The sequence below is a fragment of the Silurus aristotelis genome (assembly GCF_946808225.1).
Source record: "Silurus aristotelis genome assembly, chromosome: 20".
In the NCBI taxonomy this organism is placed as follows: domain Eukaryota; kingdom Metazoa; phylum Chordata; class Actinopteri; order Siluriformes; family Siluridae; genus Silurus; species Silurus aristotelis.
The window spans coordinates 15,182,548-15,200,315 of record NC_139593.1 but is presented as its reverse complement, the minus strand read 5'-3'; the positions used below and the strand labels follow the sequence as shown (position 1 = coordinate 15,200,315).

At 38.0% G+C, this 17,768-nt stretch overlaps 1 long non-coding RNA gene across 1 annotated transcript; it reads left to right on the top strand.

Moving 5' to 3' along the window:
* The first annotated feature begins 16,406 nt into the window (after positions 1 to 16,406).
* Positions 16,407 to 17,453, top strand: LOC310715834. Its single transcript, XR_014530408.1, has 2 exons — positions 16,407 to 16,580; positions 16,672 to 17,453. It is a non-coding gene; the product is annotated as an uncharacterized lncRNA (long non-coding RNA).
* The last annotated feature ends 315 nt before the right edge of the window (positions 17,454 to 17,768 follow it).

Below are 17,768 nucleotides of genomic sequence, written 5' to 3'. Positions count from 1 at the left end.
GGAGGAGGGTGGGCATTGGGCTAGCACTAAACTCCATAACAAAATGCTAAGGAAATGGCAAGTAAGCCATCAGGCTTTTGCTGAGCTCTCTCTCTCTCTCTGCTCTGTCCTTTCTTTTTGCCAAAAAACACCTAAAGGACTCTCAGACTATGAGAAACAAAGATTGAACTCTTCGGCCTGAATGCCAAGTGTCATGTCTGTAGGAAACCAGGTACCGCTCATCACCTGGCCGATACCATCCTTATAGTGAAGCATGGTGGTGGCAGCATCATGCTGTGGGGATGCTTTTCAGTGGCAGGAAATGGGAAACTAGTCAATGTACAGGGACATCCCTGATGAAAACCTGCTTCAGAGCGCTTTGGACCTCAGACTGGGGCAATGGTTCATCTTCCAACAGAACAACGACCCTAAGCACACAGCCAAGATGATAAAGGAGTGGCTATGGAAAACTCTGTGAATGTCCTTGAGTGGCCCAGCCAGTGCACAGACTTTAACCTGAATAAACATCTCTGGAGGGATCTGAAAATGGCTATCATAGAGCTTAAGAGGTTCTGCAAAGAAGAATAGGAGAAACTGCTCAAAAGTAGGTGTGCCAAGCTTGTAGCATCATACTCAAAAACATCTTGAGGCTGTAATTAGTGCCAAAAGTGCTTCAACAAATTATTGAGCAAGGCTGTGAAGACTTGTTTTATTTGTAATACATTTTAAAAAACGTATTTCACTTTGTCATTATGGGGTATTTTTTGTGGAATTTTGAGGGGAAAAAATGAATTGAATCCATTTTGAAGGCTGTAACATAACAAAATTGTTGAAAAAATATACTTTCCCAGATGCACTGTACTATTAATAATAAATGAATATACATATTATATAAATATTACTAAATAATATGAAATCATTATAGGTTCACTTGATTAGTGTGTAGTGAATTTAGATAATTTTTAGTAAATCAAGAAAGAAATGGAGGAATGTGACTTCATTACACAGCTGGGCAACGTTTAGAAAGTGACGTAAGCAAAAATGGCTTTCCCATGGCCATTATTTTCCTTATTTAGGTTTTTCTTGTGTTTCAGGGTCAAGAACATGCAATATGTCCTTAGGGACTTTGCTTTGGGTCTTAAGGGGAGTTGTAAATATGCGGCCTGTAGACAACTGTAGACTTTACTGATATAAAGTTATTATAGGGAAATGTAATAATATCAGAATGTCTTGTGGGAGAAAAATTCGCAATGCACATGCATTAGAAAATGTTTCTGATCCATCTATCTATTGACAAAAAACGGATGTTCCCTCCTTTGCTAAATCAAAGGTGCAACACAATCCAGGGAAACAAATTTTCTTTTGTACAGTTAATGAGAGTCCTGCACAGGAAAGAGATAGAAACAAGGAAGAGGATGAAGAGAATGAGAGGGATTTCTGACCCCTGATGGCGACCTTAACCCCCAGCACAGTGGTGGGCGACACTGTGATCCCATGAAAGCCTGTTCTGTTATGGGCTACTGCTTTAGTCACCATGGCAGCACTAAAGCCTGCACATTTGCATTCTCACCCGCCTACTCTGTCCAGCCTCAACATCTTGGCATGTCCTTCTGGCCTGAATGTCCTAATGTTTGTCCAATTCTGCCTCATCTACCTCACCTAACAATAGTTTAGTTTTTCTGATGTTATTTGTTTTGTCTTGTATATTCAGTTACTTTGTATGTATAAAACAAATATAATGAGTAAAGCATGACTATATTATTTGTATGTTCATCATTATGAATGAATACAAAGCCTTACACATTTTATCTAGAAACTGATACAGGCTAAATCTGACCTTTAGGTTCCTGGTTTAATAGGCCTGACCTAGAGGACTTGAATAGAAATCAGATCCTCAAATTATTTGTTTTGAGAAAGTTCCCATGGCCTGAGAATTTGACAGAAGATTTTACAAAATATTTGTGTTTTTTCCCAATGTTTCTATGCCAAGCCCAGGACCAATTAACTGAGACTGTGCAGTTCCTGGTCCAGTGCACAGAAATCATAGCTCTTTTATCTTCAGATGTTTTTGATCATATAAAAGCCATTTTATTCAAAATATAAGTTTATGTATCAAAGTACTCAAAGGAGAAGTTTAATTAGGAAGGAAACATTAGATATTCTATAAGTTATACTGTAATTTAAAAGATCACTTTATACAGTATTACAGCCTACTTTGTATCCACATTATACAACTGTAAAACTACATATTCAATTCGATGTTTTTTTTCTCGACTATACACAGTTTGTGTATTTTTTAATCGAAACAGGTGTTAATTTAAAAGCATTTGTGAGGCCATTATTTTTTACTGCAATGCTTGTAAAATGGAAGTGTTCTTGCAAATCTGATAAATTTGTATTAGGGAGGCAGTTAAGGGTTCTTTACTTTTGCCCTAGATTTTTATGCCTTTTTGTCAAATGCCAAATTGTTATTTCCCACCCACTGGTCAGTTTTCTGTTGTATGATAGCTGCCAAACAGGGACAGTGAGAAGTAACACATGCTTCCTCTGAGTCATGTGCAGCCCTGCCACTGTATCACAGGGCAGCCTAATATGTTTGGAGGAAAAGGCTATCTGCAGTTACTCAGTTCACTTTTATTTGTATAGCCATTTTAACAATAGACATTATCTCAAGCAGTTATAAAGTTCTGTAAAATAATGAATAAGTGTAGTGCTTATAAATGTCTTCCTTATAATTAAGTTTATCCCTAATAAGCGAACCAGTGGCAACTGTGGTGAGAAAAAATTCCCTGAGATGGCATCAGGAACAAACCTTGAGAGGAAACAGACTCAAAAGGGAGACCATCCTCGTCTGGGTGGCACCGAATGTCCATTCATTACAGTTCCATCATTGTTGAGGTGTACTGTTCAGTGATTGGCACTTAAATGCAAAACTGTTCATGCACCCTGTGGTCCTGAGCCATTGTAGTAGACTGTTAATATTAATTACAGTTCAAATACATCCTCATAGTGCCTGAGTTGCTCTTTAACTTTATGGATCTTTAGGCTGATCAAGTGGGACCATCCTCAGCTGCACAGAGTGGGCTCAAGTTGAAAATAACTCTATCCAGAGGTCAGGCAGATCAGGCAGAGACAAAGAGAAGAAAGGGACAGGAACACTGGTTACTGGTACCTATGGAGCATGTTTAACTTGACAAAAAGGGAGATAGAGAGGGAGAAAGGATAGGGATTGAATAAGGATTGTTAAAATATTTGAGTTCAGTGATCGCAGCATTTAGTTGGTGTGGCTTAAATCAAGGCGGCATCCTCTCCCACCCAATGAGCAGGTCCAGGTAGGCTCTCCTGGAATCCTGGCTGGCAGTGTTTGCGACAATTTCTGTATGAAATATTCATAATTCCCCACCAATAGGGCAAAAGTTTTTTGAAAGCCCAAAATGTTTGAAACAAACCAAGGTGTAAGCTTAAGAGTTCTAAATTTAACTTGTTATAAATATGTATTCATTAATCAAATACAGTTGTATGCAAAAGTTTAGGAACCTCTGACAATGTCCATGATTTTCATTGATAAATATTAGGGTGTTTGGATCAGCAATTTCATTTTGATCTATCAAATAACTGAAGGGCACAGTAATATTTCAGTATTGAAATGAGGTTTATTGGATTAACAGAAAATGCGCAACATGCATCAAAACGAAATTAGACAGGTGCATAAATTTGGGCACCCTTGCCATTTTGTTGATTTGAATACCTGTAACCACTTAGCACTGATTAATTGGAACACACAATTGGTTTGGTGAGCTCATTAAACCTTGAACTTCATAGACAGGTGCATCCCATCATGAGAAAAGGTATTTGAGGTGGCCAATTGCAAGTTGGTATTCTCTTTGAGTCTCCTCTGAAGAGTGGCAACATGGGGGTCTCAAAACAATTCTCAAATGATCTGAAAACATTATGGTTTAGGGGAAGGGTACAAAAAGTTATCACAGAGATATAAGCTGTCAGTGTCCACTGTGAGGAACATATTAAGAAAATAGAAGACCACAGGCACAGTTCTTGTTAAGTCCAGAAGTGGCAGGCCACATCAAATATTGGAAAGGGCAAAGGCGAAGGATGGGGAGAACGGTCAAAAACAGCCCACAGACCACCTCCAAACACCTACAACATCAACTTGCTGCAGATGTTGTCACTGTGCATCGTTTAACAATTCAGCGCACATTACACAAGGAAAAGCTGTATGGGAGAGTGATGTGAAATAGCCTTTTCTGCACACACGCCACAAAAGTCGCTTGAGGTATGCAAACGCACATTTGGACAAGCCAGCTTCATTTTGGAATAAGGTGCTGTGGACTGATGAAACAAAGATTTATTCGGTTATTGGGCCATAACAGGGGGCAAAAGAACACAACGTTCCAAGAAAAACACTTGCTACCCACAGTAAAATTTGGGCGAGGTTCCATCATGCTGTGGGGCTGTGTGGCCAGTGCCGGTACATAGTTAAGTTAATAACTTGATCAAAATTGATTTCATGTTAAATATTTAATACATTTCCAGAATACAGTATAAACTAAATAAATCAGATAAGGATGGGTTCTCTCAAAGTTCCTTCCCACCGTCACCTCTGACTTGCTCATTAGGAATAAGTTTATAATTTTTTAGAGCAAAATGTGTAAAAGTTTTTAGTATTTATTTCTGTACATTTCAGCATGAACATATACCATAGTATGCAAACGATAGGCGATCATTGAAAAGGTAAATTCATATATTCCGTTTTAGTTACTACTTTATCCTGTGCATGCACACACTCATTCACACCTAGGGGCAATTTAGTGCAAACAGTCCACCTGCTGGCATGTTTTTGATAGGTGGAAGAAAACCTGAGAACCCAGAGGAAAACTGCTTGGACACTCCGGAAAAAAACAACAATCAAACATTGACAATGCATAGGATGGAACCCAGGACCCTGGAGCTTTAAGGCTGCAGCCCTACCCCCTGATAGACCATACTGCCCACTTTACAGTTTCAGCCACTTCAAAATTTCCTAAATTGAGATTGATTCATATTTGCATAAATACAACTCACATTGATTCAGTTTAAAGCTGTTAATGCATTCACTCATTTACAACTGCATTGTGGACTGTACATTTTATAAATCATATGCTTCTAAAGTCTCCTCTTTTATGAGTTAGAAATAAAAAGGCTTTTTGCCATTACAGTGAAATTCATTCTTTGCATACCACAATGATGTTAGGAAGTTGGGGTCACCTAATCAGTAACCCAGAACCTTAACTACTGAGTTACCACTTTCACCTTAAAAAATTGTATGCTACTTGCACTTCAGATAGAAACAACTTTTTAATGCAGCCCAAGGAAACTCATGTGGTTCCTTTTTTGACAACAGGAATATTTTGGAATGAAAAAATACAGGGGTTTTGACCTTCGAATTTGAAAATATTTAAATATATCACAGAAATGGACACTAGCCAGCTGTCTATAAAATGTCCCATAAAACCAGTTGCCCAAAGAACTATGCTAGAATGATTAACTTCTGTGCATAAGAGAAATTCTTCGAATAAAGGAGCACTCCCAAAGCTATTTATTTTACATAGGAGATTTTTTTTTAAAAGCTGAGAACATATTTTCCTCTCATGAAGCCTTGTTACACCATATAACCTTATCTCTACAAACGGGAAGTGCTTTGTGCCATATGGACAGTGTCACTTTAGTGTCCTTCAAGATGTTTCTGCAGAATGTCATGCTGGATGGAAGTGTGAATGGGTGGAGGGTGAGTCAGGGGTTGCTCCAGTACTCATCAAGGTACAAGAAAAATTCCCCCACACTTCTCTGCATGAGTCATGCATGAGTCAGGGCCAACAGGGAGAGCATGAGAAAACTCTGGCAGCTTCATAAAGTGGCTTCGCAATGAAGGGCTTTGGGGGAGCCTTGCAGGGGGAGTTGTTTGAAAGGGTTAAGAGGATGATCTGTGATTGCGTGCAAACAGGCAAGTGGTTAGGGTTTATGAGCTTGGCCCAAGACAGTGTCAGTTCTTCTCATAAAAAGCACAGGGTGTTGTTTCTCAAGGGAGCTTCAGACAGGAAAATGGGACAAATGCATTCTGCCAATGAACACTAGGATTGTTCCTAGTCTGGGCATCAAAGTTTCTAGCGGCAGGGTTGATTTATAGTGGGAAAGGCCATGCTTTCATGGAAATAAGTGAAGCGTACACTTGATAAATTAAGGGAATCAAATGCGCCACAGGTTTGTATCTAAGGGATATTTAAGGGATATTCGGACATCCTCAAAGATTAGATTTGCCAAGCTTGCCACCCTGGAATATATATTTTGCTGTCTCCTGGTGCGGGTCTTTGATGCGGGTTTGGTTTAAGAATTATTTCACCTAAAACATCACCGATATCAATGATAAAAAATTCATAAAATGACCTTTTATTAGACAATGTTTGTGTTTGAAATTATAGCCAATCGTAATGGCCGCATTATGCTGTCTGTAAAAGCATCTGCTAAAGATAATGTAAAAATGAAAGACATTTGAATGCATTAGTGCCACACCACAGATGCAGTGTTGAGTTTGTTATAAAAGAAGCCACTTGTTTGAGAGACACAGCGGTTGTTGCCGAGGAACCAGACATTCCTCAGAGTGTTGCCTCAGATAATTAGAGGATATTTTGCATGCATTCTTCGCCAGAGTTTTACGTTGAGCGTTGCCATTTCTAATCGACTCTAGTTGTGTCTGTCCTCAAGATCATTTGTCTTGGGTCGCTAGCGATATTCCAGCTGCCTCTGTGAAATGAACTTATAGAACTATAGAAGGGGAAGCATGATGTAATTCAAAGGAATGCAAGCCAAGGAGGAAAGCTATGCCTTGGCCAAATATGCATTTAAAAGAGAACTCACACAAAACATTTCAGAGGGTGTTGCTAACCATTGTTTGGGGGTTCAATCATGTGCATTCAATGGTAAAGGAAATGCAAATTACGCTCCAGTAAATCTTTTTTTTTTTTTTTTTTTTTTTTTTTTTTTAGATAAGCTGTTTTTCAATGAAAGTTCTCATGAGTCAAAGTCTGACTCATCATCAATGCACATCCATATGCGGCTAACACAAATGTGCATGTACATTAATATTTTCCTGGTTTTTTTTTTCTTTGTTTATTTTGTACAGTAATTTATGTACTGTTAACCATGGAACTGGTGTACATAACATTAAAGCCTATGGCCATGCTTGAAATTCAATGATTCAATTTATTCTAACTAGAACATTGTTTATGAAGTTCATCCAGATCTGCAGATCAATGTCATGACATCCGAGTTTAAGCCCCTTGATTCAGCTGGGACTTTCCAACAAGAAATTTAAACAATGTGCTTTTTAGTATGGGGGTGGATCAAACAGCTTCCTTAACATTTATATTTGATACCATAAAAACATGCTTTTACTCCATTTGGGGAATAATCTAAGGCATGAAATTTGTTACGCCCTGAGTCCCACCTTAGATTACCTTAACATCCTTTTATAGTTTTCATATGTGATTTATAGATGGCTATTGAGATAATAGAACTGGACTGATTAGCATGGACATGAGAGCAAACACAAGTTTCCTTGTTGGCCTTGTGGTGCTTCAAACCACACTGAAACTCTGCAGCTGTGTTTATGATAAAATGTACAAATATATATGCTATTTAGTTAAAGGTGGTATTAATAAATGTGCACATTACTTCACATGCACAGCTGTGCTTAGGCTCTCACTTGGGCTTTTGGGATTCTGTCTTATTTGGGTGGGGTGGTGACTCATTTATACTCTGGCCTGGAAACCAAGGAGTGGAAGGGTTGTGTGTTTGGATAATAATCAGAGAATGCATTGCATTATAATTGCAGACTTTTGGAAAAATGCTATAATGAAGGCAGGTTATGATCTGTGCTATGGTGATGTTTTCAGATGCCTGGGATTATCAAAGTTTTGCAGTATTTCTGTTAAATCAGCTGTTTACCAAACTGTAGAAAATGTTAATGTATTTAGATGCAGCTAAGGATCCGGCTTTTTGTAGTTTTACGATGCTAAAAGCAGAAGCTGATTAGACAACAGGCTAAAATAATAAATCATCCAAATTATTCTTTAGAAACTTTTTTGTAGTCCACTTTTACATGAGGGACTTTCCTCATATTATGAAAAATTGTTATTATATGTCAATATTCTTTTATTCATTCCATTTATATATTTGGCAAAAGAATTAGCATACTTAGCTATGACTAATATTCATGCAACACCTGACACATCCAAAGGTATAAAAACAGGATGCACACAAAGTTTCATCGGATATTTAATGTTTTGTAGTTAAGATTTTCCATCCTCTGTTAGTGCTAAAAATAAATTTTCATGTTTACGATGGGAAATTTGACCAATGGAGCAGTCGGAATGCCATTTAGTCAGGATGGTCAGATGGGATTGTATATCCAAATGGACAATGGACAATTGGAAAAAAAGAACCAAACACAAGCACTAAACATGACTTCTTTTCCTATAAACGATGAACATATGTGTAGTACACAGCTGTTTATTTCAAAATCACAAACAAAAAACACAAACCAAAAGCTCTTTATTCCCAAAACACCTCTTCTGGAATAGGAAGTACAACTGTGCACATCCTCTGTTGTTTTTCACTTCTTTTTCATTCATAGTCTACTAAAAAGTTATAAAATATAATTTAAATCATTCATAGGTTTATACAGTACAGCACTTTTATGTTTGGTAGGATTGCTAGTCAATTGAATTACAAAATATTAAAAGTGGGTTCTGTCTATGTGTTTGATGTACAGTGTATTACATGCTGCAGTTATGTATCTGTTAACACCGACTCATTGAGGGAAAGTGTTATAAAATCAGCCCCAGCTAAAATGCTTTTGGGATTTGGCCGTGCCGAGTGATGGTAGCACCTGCCGGAAGCTGTAGAGTCAAAGTTCAAAACACCAGTTGTTTCATAAACGGTAATAAAAGTACCTTAAAAAATTATACATGTTTTTTTCCTTGTGACATTTTAGGGATGGAAGGATTTAGTTCTTATGCAAGGGTTTTATTTTCTTTGATATAAAGGACCACATAAATGCCATCTAAAATTGTGATAGATAAGGATTTAAGTGTTACTGATAATGATAAAAGAATATGCAGCCATAAACTCCATTGTATGACCTTTTTTGCAACAAAAGACCATGAAACTTTTCCCAAAGTTTAGAAAGGAAAATAGAACAGTTTTGTCTTCACATAACAGTGAAAAGTGAAGGGTGGTGCTCTTGAAAGCTTTGCCCTATGTAACCATGGCTTTGTGTCGGTATGACATTAAATGGTGGTTTAACAATGGTCATGGCTAAAAGGTTACATTAGGTTCCCTTGAACAATACATCCTGCACCTCAAACTGTGTGCAGATGAAGTGTCACATCTCGGTAGAAATCCATCTGTTCCTGTAATGCCCCAGAGTTAATTAAAAGATATGCCTAAACAAACCATAATACATTCCCAGGAGTTATTAAAAACAAGTCCAGGACAAATTTGGACATGGAAAAATATCAATAAGAGTTTAATTATACAACAGCCCAAACATTATACATCCTCTAGAGCATCCGCTGTTTAAAAAAAATGAAAGAACATAGCAAAAACTTGGCTCTGTATAAAAAAGGGTGCCACAAAATGTTGTATAAGAAAGTTCCTGAGGGCAGCACTCATGTATATAGCTTGCGATAAAAGTGGTAGATCAGCATTAGATTGTAGTCATTGGATGAATGATCAGAAGGTTGTAAGTTTAAATCTAATTGCTACCAAGCTGCTGCTGTGCTCCTTAAATCCCTTAACCCCTAAAAATGACATAATTGCAAGTGGTTCTGGATAAGGACCCCTGCAAAATGCTGTGAATGTATTTTACAAATTAAATGCACTGTTCTGCTATAAAGCCCTAGGGTAGAGCCTGAACAGTAAATTCAATTTGTAAAATTGTTGTTATTGTTGTTAGATTTTTGTTCATAAGAACACGAAGCCTAATGCCTTAACCACTACCACCTCCCTACTGGGTTTTATATTATTGAAACACACACAGGAATCAATATAATAATCTATACTATAAAATAAAAATATATATTGTTTTCTGTAAAGCTGTGTAACGATTTCCATTGTTAAAAGTGTTATTTTTATTGGATAAATACTTAATTTCAATCACCATGTACAAGGTTACATAAGGCTGCATGTATATTTCCATTGCAAAGTAGTCAAAACAGTGTACTGCTTCATACCATTTAGTTTATTATTTAAAAAAGTTTTTTTATAAAGCATATCTAAAAATCTTGTTCCATAACCTAGTGCCACAAAATGGCTTGAGCTAGCCCTGCTGGCTTCTCCTGCAGTGTACCTGCAGTGTAATCTTTTCCCTGTTCCAACCCATCAGCTGATACTGTATTAATAGTCTGTAATAATAATATATCTCCATTAGAAGCAGGTCAGCCGTCACAGTTTAAATATAGCACTGTGAGAAAAGTCACCATCATCACAGCAGTGTCCAAAACATGCTTCCAAACTGTTTGCTCATTCGAGAAGTGTACATGGAGAAGTTTGGAAAGCAGCCAAAGTAAATTCTCAGGACGTATGCCACACAATTAACAGTTCAGGCAAGGACACGTAGGTGTTCAGAGGCTTTTGAGACTTCCATATACCTTTTCTTGCAGTGGTGCTGAATTTAAATGTCAGTGGATACCATTTTTAGAATGAGATTTATTGGTAGAACTTATTCCTCTGGTTCTAACTTATTTCAATTCAATCTTCATTACAGGCATTGTGAATGATGTGCTTAGTAAAAAATGATGTGAACTGTAAAACATAAGTATTTGACATAACCTATTATCCAGGGGCAACAATCTTATGAAGCATCAAGGCTCAGGCAGCAGATGAAATCAGTATCTGTACAGGAGACAAATTCATGAAGATTTACAATATAAGTTATTCTAAAACATAATTACATAAAACAATATAAAAACAGGTGGTATATGTTGGTGAATTTAATATTAAAGCAAGGACCATGTTATATTTAAATAGGAATATCATTTACCACGTCTGATTTTTCACTTACTCTGCGTCGTGTATGTAGCCGCCCAAACAACTTGCCTGGAAAGCTGTCAAACAACCCCTGCCTTTCATTTCTGACTGCATGAGTGAGGGAACTTCGACCAGGTTCATTGACTGTGACATGATATAATAATTGACAACCGTGCAAATGAGCGGTAAAAAAAAGTCACAAAAAAACCCCACTGATTTATTTTTGCTTGGATGCTCCGTGCTTCCCCCCCAACAAAATACCTCCCTGGCCGTCTGCCCCTTCGCCTCTGCCTAAATCTGGCACTGCTGATGACTTTAAAATGTAGTGAAGTTAAAGTAAAGTCAAATGAAAATACTTGAAGTACAGATATGTGAAAAAACAAATTAAGTACAGTAACAAATTACAATTACATCATTACTGTCCACAAATGATGAAGATACAAGTATCTGAAGCATAAACAGGCAATGATTCAAAATGGCTTTGCTTTACACCTTGTAATAAACTTGTAAGACTAGTACACACACATTTAAAACTGCAAAAATTGATGTATCTGACACCCAAAACCGCCACTGAAAACAAATATCGGTAGCATACGACACCACATCCTGTTTATCAGCAATCAGAAAGGTCAGCTACAAGCCTGTAGACACACACAACTACACAAAACCACATACACACATGCAAACTGTAATGTCTGTGTATTTAACCTATTTGGTTTGGGGTGGACCAGAGAGAGCTTTCTCTGGGCCTGACTCTGCAAAAGTCTTCAATGTAGGGAGAGGTGTGGGAGAGACAGCGAGTGAGTCAGCGCTGTGGTGATGAGAAATTTATTCTCTGTACTTCCTGAGAGGATTTAGTCTGTGTAGGAACATATTGGACAAAAATAATCACATGCAGTCTGCTGGAAGCTGGAGTTTGAGGTCACGTGCTTGGAAGTTTTGGATCTTTCTTTGTGTCCCTTGAGCAGAACATCAGGAAATGAGACTGTGGAAAATGATTAATCGGCAGCTGACCCATAAAGGCAACCACGGGCAAACTGACAAACAACACATGGAGTGATCTCTGTCTGCTAAGTGTACATGTACACACTTGTGATACTGTCTACTGCTATAAAACATGTAAGCACAGACGCTCTGTGATGATTCCAGATCACACCCTGTTTTACTCAAACACACCCTGTGAAGAACCCAGGCTTTACTTTCTTAGGATAAAAAAAAAAAGCGTCATCACAAGGGAGCATTGTTAAAGACAGAGAGAACTTGATATTGTCCTAGGTCAACTGCATCAGCCAACACTTGTGCTTCCAGAGAACATTTTATCCATGGGATTAATTCTTTGTTTATTAACCCACACACAAACACAGTACTGCATAAGACCACACATTCTTTTATGATGGATGTTTTCACTGTTACTTGTGTCTTTGAAGCATGAATGCCATTTGTACACCATTTCAATCTGCTGATTCTATCGACACTTTATTTCTACATTATAAATAGTACACACTAGGTTAAATTTAATTTAATTAATTTTTATTTTTTATAGTGCGTATAAACTTATATCCTTATAGTTGTAAGTTTAGCTATAATGAGCCAGTGGCGACCGTGGCAAGGAAAACTCCCTGAGGTGGCAATGAGGTAGAAACCTTGAGCTGAACCAGATGCAAAAGGGAACCCTTCATCATCTGGGTGGCTGCAAATGTCCATTCATTACAGCTCCATCATTGTTGAGATGCGCAGTGATAGACGCTTAAATGCAAAACTGTTTATGCAACCTGTGGTCCTGAGGTAAAAAAAACATAGGTAAGGCCAAATGCGGACCACAAAGGATTCTGCTACTGGCTTTAATGTACAGCATCAGTTATACATTTTAAATTTCATCAATATTCAACTTAAAAACTAATATTTGTTTATTATTGAAAGTTATTGGTGGCCCAATTGTATAGTCTCAGCACATTGTGGGGTACGCCCTGAATAAGGTGCCAGCTCATCACAGGGTTCAATCACAGGCAATCACAGGTAATGTAAAATCAGGCTACAATGCATGTCTTTGGACTTGAGCAGAAAACCAGAGGAAACCCCAAAAGAGAAAACCCAATAATCCATGTTTCTCTCTTTTTCTCTCTCCCTTTCTGTCGAGGTAAACATGCTCCTGGGGTACCAGTGCTCCTGTCACTTTATTCTTTCTGGACCTGGCTGATTCATTCTGATCCCCTTACCTCTGAAAGGTGGCTCTTCAATTGGAAATCACCTCTTATAGCTGATGATATATTCACATGGGAAGGGTTAAACCCAATGCAAACTCACACATCTAGAGCAAAGATAGTATTCAAACACCCACTCCTGGAGGTGTGAAGGCAACATGCTATCCACCAACCCACTGCATCCCTCACTAACCCACATAGCATTTATAATTAAAAAGTCAAGGACTGGAAATCATAGGGATGGGAAAAAAAAGGCAACAATAAGAGTATGAATCATACTATGCAAGCACGTGTGTAGTTCTGTACACATCATTCCAGGGGAAGGTGTGGGATGGTGAACCAGGGGAGTGTTTTGGAGGTTAATGAGGCCCTTGGTGGGAAAGGAACGTTCATGTCACGGTGTTCCTCCCGGACTGACTGGGTTTCCCCAGCTACTTGTACATTTCAAATAATGTTTTCAGATGTTATTTCCATTTGAGAACAGTGTAATATTTGTGTTCTTTTTCCAGATCAACAGACAGTTCTTTCCTTCAATTGTGTGCACAGGACTTCTGGTGGAGAAGTTTGATGGGGTTGACCTCTGTTTCCAACCTATTCATATACATGGGTGCACACCCTAATGCTATGAGCACAAACACACACACACACACACACACACACACACACACACACACACACACACACACACACACACACACACACACACACACACACACACACATTTTAAAAGCAAATTGTCTCATTTTTATGTTTATTTCCTCCCAGTTTCTCACAACCTTCTGAGCATACTTAATCTTTGTTAACATTCGTATGATTTGTAAGAATATAATATCTAATAATCCATTTTCCTATAATCTAGCAAGTGTGTTTTCTGTAAGTCTTCAAATAAAGCCAGTTAATAATTTATTTCCTTATCCAGAAACACTAATGCTATTAGTGAGTTCAATTAGAGATATATATCCTGGGGAAAGTTAGCAACATTCTTCAGTCTTGGAGCCGGAAACTTGTGTCTAACTGTCTGTATATGTTTAGTGTGCATGTTATCTGTGTTTTATTTTTGAAGTCTCCCTATTAGTTTTACTAGATCTTAGTGCTGCGTTCGACACTATAGATCATGATCTTCTCCTCGATCGCTTACAGAATTACATCGGTATTCAGGGACAGGCATTAAGCTGGTTTAAATCCTACCTGTCCAATCATTACCATTTCGTAGATTTAAATGGAGAGCTATCCAGGATAATGCTAGTAAATTATGGCGTGCCACAAGGGTCAGTTCTGGGACCCCTGCTTTTTACAATATACATGCTTCCATTAGGAAATATTATTAGAAGGCATGGAATTAGCTTCCATTGTTATGCTGATGATACCCAGCTATATATTTCATCCAAACCAGGCGATACAGCTCAATTAGCTCGCATAACTGAGTGTGTTGAAGAAATAAGAGATTGGATGACCCATAACTTTCTGCTATTAAATTCTGATAAAACGGAGATTTTGCTTCATCGGCCCAAAAAATAGTACACAGAAGCTCCAGCATCTCAGCCTGCATTTAGACGGTTGTTCTGTAACTACTAGTTCAACGGTAAAAGACCTGGGAGTTATTTTAGACAGCAACTTATCTTTCAAAAATCACATCAATCAAGTTACAAAAACAGTCTTCTTTCACCTTAGAAATATTTCTAAGCTAAGAAATATGTTATCTATATCTGATGCAGAGAAGCTCGTCCATGCGTTTATGACCTCTAGAATAGACTACTGTAATGCATTACTAGGTGGATGTCCTGCATCATTAATAAACAAGCTTCAGTTAGTTCAGAATGCCGCAGCAAGAGTTCTTACTAGGTCAAGAAAATACGATCATATAACCCCAATCTTATCGTCCCTACATTGGCTTCCTATTAAGTTTCGAATAGACTACAAACTACTGCTACTCACTTATAAAGCACTAAATGGTTTGGCTCCCATGTATCTATCCAGTCTTTTAACACGCTACAATCCGTCACGCTCCCTGAGATCTCAAAACTCTGGGCTTCTAGTAGTTCCTAGAATAGCAAAGTCCACTAAAGGCGGTAGAGCATTTTCACATTTAGCTCCTAAACTCTGGAATAGTCTTCCTGACAGTGTTCGGGGTTCAGATACACTCTCCCAGTTTAAGTGTAGATTAAAAACATATCTTTTTAGCAAAGCCTACACATAACACACATCACACACATCACATCACAACCTTGTGCTCCAGAATATATGATTACATGCACATTATCAACTTGTGCTGTTAATATCATGAACAGCAGCTACGCTAATTCCTCTCCACTGCTTCTCTTTCTCTCCCCATCCCGAGGCATCCTGAGGTTTGGCCAGCTCCAGTCACGTCCCACCTCGTGAAGATTATGGACCTATGGATGATCATGGAAAAGTAGATGCCGAGTGCTTAAAGGCCCTGGCATGGAGAAGCTGATGCTGGATCTATGATGATCACAAATTGTTCTGTATTGTTGAAAGATTTATGACCAAACTCTTGATGTCACCCATATGAGGATGGGTTCCCCTTTGAGTCTGGTTCCTCTCAAGGTTTCTTCCTCATATCATCTAAGGGAGTTTTTCCTTGCCACTGTTGCCACGGCTGCTCATCAGGGACAAACGCACACCATTCACCTTCACTGTTGTTTTCTGTAAAGCTGCTTTGAGACAATGTCTGTTGTGAAAAGCGCTATACAAATAAACTTGACTTGACTTGACTTGAAGTTGTAGATAAGAGATCAAGAAGTGGGTGTGGAAAATCTTTTTTTTATTGAATGGGAATCCTGCCACTATGCATCTGGTAACAAATATATATTTGTAGTTCTATTAGTTGCTTGAGACATACATGTATATGTACAAACTTTTTTTTTTTTTTTAAACTACTATCAAATGTTTCTAAACATACATATGATACATATACTTCAATATATTGTGTAACACCATTCATGATACATTAAAGTACAACATAATATATGAGATACTTGATGTTGAGTTATGGAATTAGTTACAATGTGAAACTAGTGTCACCCAGATGTTAATGAAGAATTTGCTAATGGGACTATCCAACATTGATTCAACACTCCTAAAGAGTCATTTAAGAGGTTATAAATGTATTTGTATTTGATCGAGTGCATAATATCATCCAAAGATTCAGAGAATCTCTGTGCATAAGGGTCAAGGCCTAAAAACCATACTGGGTGCCAGTGATCTTCGGGCCCTTAGACGGCACTGCATCACATACAGGAATGCTACTGTAATGGAAATCACAACATGGGCTCAGGAATACTTCCAAAAAACATCGTCGGTGAACACAATCCACCGTGCCATTCACCATTGCCGGCTAAAACTCTATAGCTCAAAAAAGAAGCCATATCTAAACATGATCCAGAAGTTTTCTCTGGGCCAAGGCTCATTTAAAATGGACTGTGGCAAAGTGGAAAACGGTTCTGTGGTCAGACGAATCAAAATTTGAAGTTCTTTTTGGAAAACTGGGACGCCATGTCATCCGGACTAAAGAGGATAAGGACAACCAAAGGTATAATCAGCGCTCAGTTTAGAAGCCTGCATCTCTGATGGTATGGGGTTGCATGAGTGCATGTAGCATGGGCAGCTTACACATCTGGAACGGCACCATTAATGTTTAAAGGTATGTCCAAGTTCTAGAACAACATATGCTCCCATCCAGACGTCGTCTTTTTCAGGGAAGACCTTGCATTTTCAACATGACAATGCCAGACCACATACTGCATCAAATACAACATCATGGTTGCGTAGAAGAAGGATCCGGGTACTGAAATGGCCAGCCTGCAGTCCAGATCTTTCACCAATAGAAAACATTTGGCGCATCATAAAGAGGAAGATGCAACAAAGAAGACCTAAGAGAGTTGAGCAACTAGAAGCCTGTATTAAACAAGAATGGGACAACATTCCTATTCCTAAACTTGAGCAACTTGTCTCCTCAGTCCCCAGATGTTTGCAGACTGTTATAAAAAGAAGACGGGATGCCACACAGTGGTAAACATGGCCTTGTCCCAACTTTTTTGAGATGTGTTGATGCCATGACATTTAAAATCAACTTATTTTTCCCTTAAAATTATACATTTTCATAGTTTAAACATTTGAAATATCATCTATGTTGTATTCTGAATAAAATATTGAAATTTTAAACTTTCACATCATTGCATTTCTGTTTTTATTCACAATTTGTTCAGTGTCCCAACTTTTTTGGAATCGGGGTTGTACAAGTATCTAACATATTTCTATATTTGTGAAATGCAAACACGAACATAAAGTATATGCAATATGTTTTGCATATTGCCATATGTCAAATATCTGTATGGGCAGTTATAAAAAGAAATTATACATCAAGGATTCTTCTTCATTTCATGTCAGGAAGCTCTGGCTCACTCAGGGATACATTTATAGGGATAGATTGCTTAATTAAAAAATTCCATCTGGAATCTATGAATTTCGGTAAAGCTGTCCATT